The sequence below is a fragment of the Pseudonaja textilis genome, chromosome 1, assembly GCF_049901715.1.
Source record: "Pseudonaja textilis isolate UNSWEBS1 chromosome 1, rPseTex1.2, whole genome shotgun sequence".
NCBI lineage: Eukaryota > Metazoa > Chordata > Lepidosauria > Squamata > Elapidae > Pseudonaja > Pseudonaja textilis.
Window position 1 is genome coordinate 76,347,811 of NC_141990.1, and position 13,043 is coordinate 76,360,853.

Below are 13,043 nucleotides of genomic sequence, written 5' to 3' on the forward strand. Positions count from 1 at the left end.
GACTATCACTGCACACATAATCTTCTCCAGTTGAAGATTTTCTATAGGAATAAAAAGCTCCACATTTATTTTTCATCATTTTCATTTGTTATAATGCAGGGTTCCCTGCAGTTCAACTGATTTGAAAGCGTCTGGGTCAAATGCTTGCTAATTGCTGCTTTTAGTTGGAAACTTATTGTGCTATTAGACATCTGCTTAATATAGTAGTTACTATTAAAGGCAAACCACTTAATCATTTCATATGTCATATAATTGTTTCAATTCTAAACTTGGTATGCAGAACATTTTGAAAATGCGTATAAATATAATTAAAGTTTAATTTAAATATGCAACAATTTCTAGTGTCTCGTAGCAAAAGTTCCAGGATGAATTTAGAAGTATTTATATTTTTCTTTCTTTTTCCTTTTTGTTTTTTGGCAGAAGCATGTCATTTAAACGCTCCATAAGGTTACCATCCCCTTTGTCCTACGCTCAGCTTACTTAGGAATGATCTATAATAGCTTGCTTTTCCATTAGAGCATTAGCGGCATTTTCAGTAGATGCATTTTCAGATAAGATAACTCGATTTAGAAGTCACATCATTTTCATCAAAATGCGTTTTTGAAATACCTACTAGAACACCTTTTCATGGAAATAATAGACTTGGAGTTATTCCATTTGGTTTTGGGAACTACCAAAACTAAACGTTCCCCTCCTACCTTATTGTTGCATTCTTTAGCATCCTTGCACATTTACTCTAAAATCTAGATTATATTCTGATGCATATATGTTGAGAAATCTTTTGAGTTTGGCAATATGATATTCAGTTAATTTATTCAGTAATGTACATGATAATCATTTTTAAAACAATCAAGTAGCTAATTAAACTACAGAAGCGTCTACTAGTACATAAAATATTAGATTGTTTTATTAGCAGTTTCTGGTTAATGCAGAAAGACTAAATTTGTATCTGATTCTATGGAAGCTTCCTTTAACCATCAACCTCTGTACCATCCAAAATATAATTGACAGTCTGCATCTTTTGGCCTATTTGCTGTTGGTGTTTGATTTTAAAATCTGAAAATGGCTTGAGACCTCTTTTTATGATGTTCGAGGGAATATCTGTATTAGAAAATACAGTTGATGTAACTGTAGTAAAAGAGTTTTAAATGTGCCATGGTGCTTCATTCATGTTACTTGAGCTCAGTGGCTAGCAGGCAAAATGCAAGCCCATGGCTCTTTTTAAGTGTCTGTGTGCTTTTAGAGGTTTTTGAAAGGTTGTAAAGGGACAGAAAACCAGCAATTACCAACACTACACACACACACACACCTATATAGGTATAGCAGATCCAAAATCTTAGAAAAGAATAGAATAATTTATTGGCCAAGTGTGATTGGACACACAAGGAATTTGTCTTGGTGTAAATACTGTCAGTATACATAAAAGAAAAGATATATTTGTCAAGAGTCAAGAATCATACGGTACAACACTTAATAATAGTCATAGGGTACAATAAGCAATCAAATCATACTAGGAAACAGTCAATATAAATCGTAAGTATACAAGCGACAAAGTTACAGTCCTACAATCACAAGTGGGAGGGGATGGGTGATAAGGAGTGATGACAAGATTAACAGTAATAGTAGTGCAGACTTTGTAAATAGTTGGACAATGTTGAGGGAATTATTTGTTTAGCAGAGTGATGGCTTTTGGGAAAAAACTGTCCTTATATCTAGTTGTTCTGGTGTGCAGTGCTCTATCGTGTCATTTTGAGGAAGGGAGGGAGTTGAAACAGTTTATGTCCAGGATGTGAGGGGTCTGTAAATATTGTCACAGCCCTCTTTTTGACTCGTGCAATATACAGGTCCTCGATTGAAGGCAGGTTGGTAGTGATTGTTCTTTCTGCAGTCCTAATTATCCTTTGAAGTTTGTGTCTGTCCTGTTGGGTTGCAGAACCAAACCAGGCAGTTATACAGATGCAGATGATAGATTCAATAATTCCTCTGTAGAACTGCATCAGCAGCTCCTTGGGCAGTTTGAGCTTTCTGAGTTGGCGCAGAAAGAACATTATTTGTTGTGCTTATGTCTCTTTTTCCCTCTTGTGCCTCCAAATGGACTGCAAATGGATCATTTGTCACTGGACAGGCCACTTAATATTTGTAGATTGTTATTGGGGGGGATCCAGATAGTTTCAGGCACTTTTCATCAGGTTTCGGACTTTTTAACCCTCATATTCCACTTCTTGAAAAATCTTCATAATAAAGTGCATTAGCAGTATGGCTAACTTGGCCCTCTTCATGGCCCACATTAAAAAAAATAGTATGCCTTGTGCTGGTTAGTCTGCTCTCCCTTTTTTGCCTTTTAATTATTTTATCATGAGAATGTTATATTGGGATTTTTGTCATATATCATTAAGGTTTAGCATGACTGAAGCTGATTATGTTTTTACATTTGGATTATAACTCCCTCTCCCCCTTCCTTCTTTTCTTTGTTCTGCACATACATATCTTTAGATCAGGGATGTCAAACTCAAGGGATACTTAGATCTGGCCCACAGGGCTGACCTGGAACGAGTGAACGACCGGCTCGCAGTGCCAGCAAAAATGGAACTTAGGAGGGCTGCACCCCCCCTGAGCTTCGTTTTTGCTGATAGAGGATTGCAGGAGGCCATCACAGTCAAAAATGGAGTTGGGAGCCTGTTTTTGTTCCCGTTGCATGAGTGATATTGAGCTGGCCACGCCGTCCCACGCTGAGGTCAAACACAACTCTGATGCGATCCCCAATGAAATTGAGTGACACCCCTGCTTTAGATATTGAGTCAAACGTATGACTATTTCTGTTCCACAAAACTTAACTCAGAGAGCCACTTATGCACCAGTAGAATGTCAATAATGTGGATTGTAGCACCCATCTCTCTCCATGAAATATTCTAGGAAATATTAAAAAGGTAGAATATTATATTTCCCTGGATGAGAAAAGGAGAAATATGTTTTTAAAGACAAAGCAGCTCCCTACAGCTCCCTGCTCCCCGCTCCCTTTCAGCTCCAGGGTGATGGGATTAAGATTCATTTAAGATACATTTATTTCACAGTAACAGGAAGCAAGTTCAAATCCCAAGAGAGGGTATATCTCACTCTCCATTCCATGTGGTCAGCTACCCAGGACCAAACCATGTGGTCCTGTCCACCATTAAACCATCCTTCCAAGCAGTCTCCATGTTTCCAGTATCTTTCTTCCCACTTGGAACTGAACCCAGATGGACATTTCTTCCAACAAGATTAAAATGTAAATGAGCAGAGTGACATTTCTTCCAATGTTCAAAATATTAGTGCAAAATGAATACTGAAAAGACTAGCCAAAATAGCTTTAAAAATAAATACCTATAAATAAAGGATGGAGTGGTTACATTTTCTAAGCAGTCACCTTGAATGAATGTTTGAAACTCGGGCTCATTAAAAAATCTGCAGAATTGCTATGATGAGATTGTCAACTAGTTCATAAAGACAGTAGCAAAGGATCACCATTAATTGGAAGGGGTGCAAAACTAATTCAAAGCCCTTTCTTTTCATTGGAGCCATTAACGCTGACTTAGATATAGAATAAATAAAATATATAATGATCGGTTCCTGCCATTTGTAGCATGCAGCCAACATTTGTGGGGGAAGTTGTAGCCAGGGCTAAAGTAAGAGACAAGTTTTAGTATATTTTAGGATTCTATTAAGAAAGAGCGAAACAATTATTTTATGTTCAGGAATGAATATATATTGCCACTTTTCAAGTTAGCCAACTGGAAAAGAAACGTGAGTTTACTGAAAGAAAGGAAATAACTTTTCTTGTATATGAATACCTTTCAACATATTTTCAAAAGAAAGGTGTGAGAGATTATTACCAGTTTTTTAGAATTTTATTACAGCAAAGAAGGAGAATATATATATGTGTGTGACTATACACATACACTCAGTCCTTGTTATCTGGGCTTTCTCTTTCTGCAGATTCAATTATATGTTTCTGTAAAAGTATAATTTTAACTGAATGCAGTCACAACATGGCTATATTCAACCGTAAGCAATAGGGAAAAAATTCTGAGAGTTTATTTACAGCATCAACATAAACTACACCAAGAGAAATTATTATAACAGAAACAAAAAAATTATGTTGTCAACAAATGTGTTAACAATCTTTATGTTCTTATAATAGTTTGCATGTTCTCATTAGGAGCCATGCTTCAATAACTGTGGTTTCCATTTCCACACAGATTTGCAAGAACATTACCCCCACAAATAAAGACATACTCACATACAAAAGTATTAACACGCATGATTTCTGTTAATGATATAATGCAACAATATACATTGTAATGATTAAAGCAAACTTAAACGAAAAAAAATAAGAGAATCCATATATATTCTGTGTATGTGTGTGTGTGTGTGTGTGTGTGTGTGTGTGTGTGTGTGGATCTTTGGTTATTCGGGTTTTCTCCCGTGTAAAATTGGAAGTATCTAGGCAACGTTTCGATGAAGTCTCATTCATCATCTTCAGGCTTGTGTCTTCGGCTCTGTGCTTCTCAGAGTAACGTGAGCTTGCAGCTGCTTCTGCCTTTTAACTGCTAGTGGGGGTGTGACTTGATTGGGTGGGGGCTTGGCTGTGTTCTGATTGGGTGGGAGTGTGTTCTCATTGGTTGGGGGTTTGGCTGTGTTCTGATTGGTTGGGGGGTTGGCTGTGTTCTGATTGGCTGGGGGTGTGTTCTGTTCAGGTGGGGGCTTGGTTGTGCTCAGGTTAGTCTTATTTGTTGGGGGATGTGAGCTGGTGAGCTGTGATCCTGCTGTTTGGCTTCGTGTTCGTGTTCGTGCTGCATCTTCATGGTGGGTGTCAGTTCGCTTCATGTATGGGTTGGAGTGGTTTGAAGTGGGTAGTGATGAAGAAGCTGCACTGCAGCTGGGGTTGGGGTATGTTTGAGCTGGAGGTATCAGGGGGGATCTGTTTGTGCCCAGCCTGGCTAGTGGTGTGGAGATTTTTTTGTTTGTGAGTGTAGGCTTCCAAATGATTGACAGTCTGGTGGAATCATCTCTTCTATTAATGCTTTCAGGTCTTTTTTCAATCTCTATGGCTTCTCTGTTAATTCTGTGGCTGGGGTTTTCTATAGTGGCTAGGGTTTTGGTACCATTGAAGTTGATGCTATGACCTGTGGCTTTCATGTGTTGGACTAGTGAGGAAGTGTGTTCCAGCTTTTTTACTGTATTTTTTTGTTCATTCAGGCGGGTACTTATTCTTCTATTGGTCTGTCCAATGTATGTGGCCAGGCATGATGCACAGGGGACTTCGTATATGCCTTGGTTTTCCAGGTCAATTTTATCTTTGGCGTTTCTAAGGATGGCTGCTCTCTCTCTCTCTCTCTCTCTCTCTCTCTCTCTCTCTCTGTGTGTGTGTGTGTGTATATATATATATATATATTTTCTTAAGTTTTTGCGGGTACTTATATGTATGGCATTCAGCTTTGTTCGGGTATTATCCCACGTCATTGTAGTTGTGCTTTTAAAATTGTGGCAACGTTTCGGCAGAATCTCATCTGCCATCATCAGGCTTCTGTATAGATGAACACTATACAGAAGCTTGATGATGGCAGATGAGATTCTGCCGAAACGTTGCTACAATTTTTGAAAGCACAACTACGATGACATGGGAAAATACCTGAACAAAGCTGAATGCCATACATACATACATACATACATACATACATACATACATACATATTCATATGTTGCTTAAGACTTTTTCTTATCTTTTTGTCAGAAAAAAGACTAACTTAAGACTAACTTAAATATTGACATTCAGCATATATCAATAACACTTGCAGCAAATCAAGTATATATTTATCTTTCTGATGTAGAATCATTCTTCTTTTGCTATCTGTCATGTAGGAAAAGTCCATAATTGTTCATATATATTCCCCAAAATATTGAAGGCGAATACACATAACTCTCCCTTACAACTATTGGTTTAAAGTTATGTTATGAGAACCCACAGTGTGGCAATGATAGAAAAAGACACATGATGTAGTATTCCAATTCCTGAACTGCATTTCCAATAGTTGGCAATTGTAGCAAACCCTTATTAAACATTCTCTTGGATGTCAGTTATGTGTGAAACAAAACTTTTGTTTTGTATTAATTTAATTTTCAGATCAAGAGACTAAGTTAACATCTTTTAAAATAACCTTCCACTTAAATTTCTTTTTGAAAGGTCACATAAATATTTAATACCAGTTTTCATCAAATTCTTTGGGCTTTTTATAAAATCAGTTGCTGGCTTAGATACATTATTATCTCAAAACCTGTCATGCATAGATCTTATGTCCAACATTCAAAGCTCATCTAAAGTACATTTATTTTTATTTTTTTATTTGGTTTGTCAATTGCTTACAAGATAACAGGTATAAGTAAAAACATAGTTATGAATACATGGATACATATAAGAAAAAGAAACAAAAGGAGAGGGACGGTAGGCACGTTGGTGTGCTTATGCACAACCCCTACAGACCTCTTAGGAAAGGGGTGAGGTCAATAGTAGAAAGTCTAAGGTTAAAGTTTTTGGGGTTTGGGGAAGAAACCACAGAGTCAGGTAGAGTATTCTAGACATTGACCACTCTTTTGCTGAACTCGTAGTTCCTGTAGTCAAGTTTGGTGCAATTAACCTTGAGTTTGTATATATTGTTTGCTCTTGTATTGTTATGGCTGAAGCTGAAGTATTCATTGACAGGTAGGACATTGCAATGTATGATTTTATATACTATACTTAGATCGGACTGAAGGTGGTGTAGTTGTAGGTGTTCTAGGTCTAGAATTTCAAGTCTGGTGGCATAAGGTATTCTGCAACGAGTAGAGGAGTGGAGAACTTTCCTTGTGAAATACTTCTGGACTTTCTCAACTGTGCTAATATCAGATACGTAATGTGGGTTCCAGACTGATGAGCTGTATTCGAGTATTGGTCTAGCAAATATTTTGTATGCTCTAGTTAGTAGTGTAATATTACCAGAGAAAAAGCTACATAAGATTGGGTTAACAATTCTTAATTCCTTTTTAGCTATGTAGTTACAGTAGGCCAACTTCAAAAGCTGATACAAAAATTTATGACACCAGATAAAGACTGAATGCACCAATTATCACATTAAACAAGAGGAAATCCTTCTATGCACCAATTCCACCTGCGCTTTTTACAATTTTGTAAACAACAAACTAAAAGACTCAACGTCCATCCTACCCCTGATAGGACTTAATGGTAAAGACTGCAACGACAACACCATTAAACCTAACGTCTTTAACACATTCTTTGGCTCAGTATTTGTAAACAGCAATGGATCATGCTCAGTATTTCTAGCCGAACCACAGAATACTACAATGATCTAATACATATCGATTTTACAGAAGACAATGTTGAAAAAGCACTACACAATGTAAAACCATCTCTCTCTATTGGAGCAGACAGAATATGTGCCTACTTCTTAAAAAAGCTATCCACTGCCATAGCAGAACCTCTAAGCATAATCTTTGAAAAATCTTTCAGGACCAGCTCCTTGCCTAACCTATGGTCACAAGCCACGGTCATCCCCATCTTCAAAAAGGGAGACCCCAGCCTAGTTGAAAAATTACAGACCAATGTCCTTATGCTGCGTCACCTGTAAAGTCATGGAATCAGTTATTAACCAATCCACTATCTTCCACTTAGAGACAAACAACGTACTCTTTAATAAACAATTTGGTTTCAGAAAAAAACCATCCTGTAATCTGCAACTCTTACACTGGAAAAACATATGGACTACACAACACGATCAGGGCAAAACAACAGATGCAATCTACATAGACTTCTGTAAAGCCTTTGATTCAGTGGTACACGACAAACTACTGCTAAAACTAAAATCTTATGGTGTCTCTGGACAACTGCATAACTGGATAGAAGCATTCCTGTCAAACAGACAACAAATGGTCAAAATTGGGAGTGACCTATCAAATGCTGTACCTGTCAATAGTGGTGTCTCCCAAGGCAGTGTTCTAGGACCAACTCTCTTCATACTCTACATAAATGACCTCTGTGATCACATTAAGAGCAACTGTATTCTCTTCGCTGATGATGTAAAACTGTTCAATACCACAGACAATTCTGCTACCCTTCAAAAAGACCTCGACTATGTATCAGAATGGTCAAACAAATGGCAACTTCAAATCTCAACAAATGAATGCTCTGTCTTTCATATTGGCAAACAAAATCAGAAAATAAAATACAAGCTGAATAGTCAAGACCTTGTTGATAATCCAAGCTCTGTAAAGGACCTTGGAATACTCATCTCTAATGATCTAAGTGCTAGAGCCCACTGTTACTACATAGCCAAAAGGCATTAAGAGTTGTTAACCTAATCCTACGTAGCTTTTTCTTTGGTAATATCACACTACTAACTAGAGCATACAAAACATTCACTAGACCAATATTTGAATACAGCTCATCAGTTAGGAACCCACATTATGTATCTGATATTAGCACAGTTGAGAAAGTCCAGAAATATTTCACAAGAAGAATTCTCCACTCCTCTACTCGTTGCAGAATACCTTATGCCACCAGACTTGAAATTCTAGACCTAGAAAACCTAGAACTATGCCACCTTTGGTCCAATCTAAATATAGTATATAAAATCATACATTGCAGTGTCCTACCTGTCAATGAATACTTCAGCTTCAACCATAACAACACAAGAACAAACAACAGATATAAACTCAAGGTTAATCACACCAAACTTGATTGCAGGAAATACGACTTCAGCAACAGAGTGGTCAATGTCTGGAATGCTCTACTTAACTCTGTGGGTTCTTCCCCAAACCCCAAAATCTTTAACCTTAGACTGTTTACTATTGACCTCACCCCTTTCCTAAGAGATCTGTAGGGGGCGTGCATAAGCGCACCAATGTGCCTACCGTCCCTGTCCTATTGTTTCTTATATTCTTATTTTTCTTATATGTACCCATTTCATGTGTTCATAACTATGTCTATACTTATACCTATTATCTTGTAAGCAATTGACAAATCAAAATAAATAAAAACAAATATGTACTCATATAGATGAGTGAGAAGGAATGTATAGTTTATGCAGTTATGAAATATCAAGTCATTTCCTCTGTTGTTTAGGAATCATAAAAATATTAGAACTGCACACCTGTAACAAACTCAGAATCTCATATTATTCTCTTTCTAGCAATGGCCTATTTTTCTGATACATCTGATATTTTCAATTCATACTCTAGGTCTGTGATGGTGAACCTATGGTACGCATGCCACAGGTAGCATACAGAGCCCTCTCCATGGGCACGTGAGCCGTTGCCTCAGCTCCGCTCTGCTGGCGTACGCCTCCCACCAGCCAGCTGGTCTTCAGGTGTCTGCTGTGCATGCAGGAAGTGGGGGGGATGTGCAAGGGGTGGGGTGCATGCACAGGGGTGGGGCACATGTACGGAGAATGCACATATGTGGGAGACAGCATGCATATGCGGGAGACACCCCCTCATGTGCAAGGGACGCACGCACATTGGATTTTGGGGATGTGTGCAGAAACACGCTTTGGGCACTCAATGCCGAAAAGGTTAGCCATCACTGCTCTAGGTTCTGAATGTTTAGAAGCAGTTGGATGATTATGTTACACAGTGAGTTATAACGAAACATATTGGGGGATTCTTTGTTTTATCCCCTTTAAAAAAACCGCTCCCTTTCCTGTATGGCAATCTTGCCTAAACTCTGCAGCACTTTTTAAAACTCCTATAAACTGAGCCAAATAAGTGAATAATTATGATAGAATTGATCCAAAATATCTGAAGAGATCACATTGAGCAAAGTGCTTTATGCCTTGAATTGTAGATTTTTGTCATGAAAATGCATAGTATTTTTCAAATATTAAAACATTTTCTAGACAGGAAGAAACACTAGTGTCAGGTTTCCAGAAAACCCCAACTTCAATTAAAAACTCCGAGACAGGCATTTTCTCAACGTTTCCCTTTATTAGTTATACTGGCACATCTGGGAAAACCCAAATCTGAGAGTTCTGGGTTTTCCCTTAGTAATTCAAAAGTCAAAACCCAACCCCTGCACCCATCAGTCCATCACATGGTCCAATCACCAACTGTCCCAACTTGAGACATCCCTCCAACCACTCCTCCTCCAGGTACAGGAATAACATGACCTTGACCAAAAAGAAAAATGTAATTATGTCTAACTACCAACACTCTAAAAATCCCCTCCTCCTACATTCCCAGGCCCAGGAATGTGGAAGCTTCTAGTTCTAATATGGCTTCCAAAGCTGACAGCTAGCTTCTGACTGTAAAAAATAAGAAATCCACTGGCATTTTCAGAATGATCATGTTTGTTCTGAGATTTTACAGATAATAAAGTAAACTGAAATGTGCAAAATCTTAAACCATTAGAAACAAGCTAGTCTACTCTTCGAAATACTTATTATCTATTTACTTCTCAAATTTCTAAATACAGTAGGTTTAGTGGCAGAATGACTCTGGCACCTTCAGAGTTAAACTTTTCTAAAAGGCAGAAATAAAATGTGTAGTATTGGAAAAAGAATTTCCTATAAGCAGCTAATACCATATCCACTCATATACACAGGTATGCATGTCTGGTATTTCCTTTTCTTTCCTAAGATAATTGATCTGGCAGATTGCCAGTTCAATTCAATTAGCCACAAAGAAAGTTAGTCAATAATCACTCTGTCATGAAAGCTCTTCTGCTTTTCTAATTTGATTGACAGAAGTCCAATCTTTACCTTGCTGTCATGTAGTTTTTATCACTAATAATAGATAGTTGACTGTTTCAGCAGATATTGAAATAGTCATTTGTGGCTTTTAAAAATATCTACAGTAGAAGTGCTTAAGAAAATTACATTTTCAGCTATTCTAGCCTTCTGAAGTACTGTTTAAATTGTTTACAATCATTTGTGTTAATACAACTTCTGGATGTCAGTTTCTATGCCTCACATGTGCCAAAAAGGATGAAAAGAATTTGGTGATTATATGAGAGCTGTCTGAAAAATCATTATTTTAAAGTAAAATTCATCCTAAATACTTTCCATCAGTACAAAACAGTTATTATTATCTGTTATATAAAGCATTGACAGAAACTCGGATTCAAATATTGCCAGTAATTGGCATCACAGTTGATAAAAAAGTTATTGCAGCAACTTTTCTTTAGTTGATAAAAATGGGTCCTTGGAAGAACTAACCTTTACTATAAGGAAATAGGATGTTTGTATAACATTTCTATGTTGCATGTTGGTTCTCAAGTTTCCAAATAAGTAGAATAGAACAGAACGGAACAGAATAGAATAGAATACTTTGTTGGCCAAATTATGGGGATACAGGCAACAAAAAAGGTCAAATATTTAGGCATATGGTTAACACCACATAGTAAATCACTCAAAGAGAATAATTATGATAAACTGTTACAGCAAATTAAGAAAGATCTAGAATCTTGGAATAAGTTGCAGCTTTCTTTACTGGGCAGGATTGCCACAATCAAAATGAATATTTTACCAAAACTCCTTTACTTATTCCAGACAATCCCAATAAAATTATCAAAAAATTTTTTTGATGATATAAATAAGGTAACTCTTAAATTTATTTGGCAAGGGAAAAAAGCTAGAATCAGTATTAAGGCCTTACAAGATGCAAAAAGTAGAGGTGGGCTAGCGCTTCCAAACTGGGAATTATATTATTGGGCAGCCAACTTACTATGGTTAAAAGACTGGGTCAATTTACGGAATAAAAGAACTCTAGCCTTGGAAGGGCACGACCTTCAGAGAGGATGGCACGCATTTCTATGGGATGTGGGGAAAACTAAACAGGCGTACTTTCATAGACATCTTATTAGAGATTCACTATTAACTAATTGGAAAAAAATATGTAAAAAACATTATTTAAAAATTCCGATTTGGCTTTCAACAATGGAGGCAATGGTTCATCCCAACAATTTGGATATAACAAAAACGACTAAATATAAAGATTTATTAGATCCTTTAGGAAAATTAAGAACTCGACAGGACTTACAGGAACAGGGATTTAAAATTGATCAGTGGTTATATATACAAATCCATAGTAGATACAAACAAGATATCAAAGAGTTTGGAATCTATAGCAAACTACAACACTTAGATAAAATCTTATTAGGATCAAATAAAAAGAATATCTCTAAATTTTATAAATATCTATTGGAGGTAGAATTAGAGCAAGAGATAGTGAAAGGGAACATGATAATGTGGAGTAGGAATATTGGAAGAAGCATTACATTAACAGAATGGGAAAAGATCTGGAATAGAATCATTAAGATTACGAAATCTCGGCGTACAAAGAAAATATGTATAAAATGTTATATAGATGGCACTTACCCCCTTCGAGGTTAGCGAAAATGAACCCAAACTCTAGTCCAAAATGTTGGAAATGTAAAAACATAGAGGGAACCTACTTTCATATGTGGTGGACCTGTAAAGAAGCCCAGAAATACTGGCAAAAAATTAGAAAATGGCTGGAGGAGTTAACCAAAGATCAAATTGAATATAAACCAGAGTTCTTCCTACTAGGGATTTCTGATAAACATTTTCCTAAAAAGACGAAATATATAATAATTCATATTCTAACTGCGGCCAGATTAGCATTTGCTCAGTGCTGGAAATCATCCCGTTTACCTACAGATCAATTGGTCATTCAGAAAATATGTGACTGCGCAGAAATGGACAATTTAACCATAGCTCTTAAAAATAAAGAGTCTTCAGCTTTTGATAATAATTGGAATGCATGGTATAATTGGTTATATCAGAGATAAACTGTTCAATGAGCATAAATAAGCATAAATATCCATATATAGCGATAAGATGTGTATATTTAAAGTAAGAGAAGAATTGGAGAATTGGATCTTGTAGACTGTCAAAAAGAATATTTGTCTGGTTGTATAACATTTCTATGTTGCATGTTGGTTCTCAAGTTTCCAAATAAGTAGAATAGAACAGAACGGAACAGAATAGAATAGAATA

The 13,043-nt window shown here is 36.7% G+C and overlaps 1 protein-coding gene across 5 annotated transcripts in view; it reads left to right on the forward strand.

Moving 5' to 3' along the window:
- The window catches only part of PRKN (parkin RBR E3 ubiquitin protein ligase), a 737,950-nt gene that overhangs the window by 102,964 nt on the left and 621,943 nt on the right, over window positions 1-13,043 (forward strand). The window contains exon 1 of one of the 5 annotated variants that reach the window (XM_087938595.1): window positions 9,265-9,395. The exons of the other annotated variants lie outside the window; for them this stretch is intronic. The gene's annotated coding sequence lies outside the window, so the exon portion shown is untranslated. Of the gene's footprint in view, window positions 1-9,264; window positions 9,396-13,043 lie in introns of those variants that run through there. 5 annotated transcript variants of the gene reach the window in all.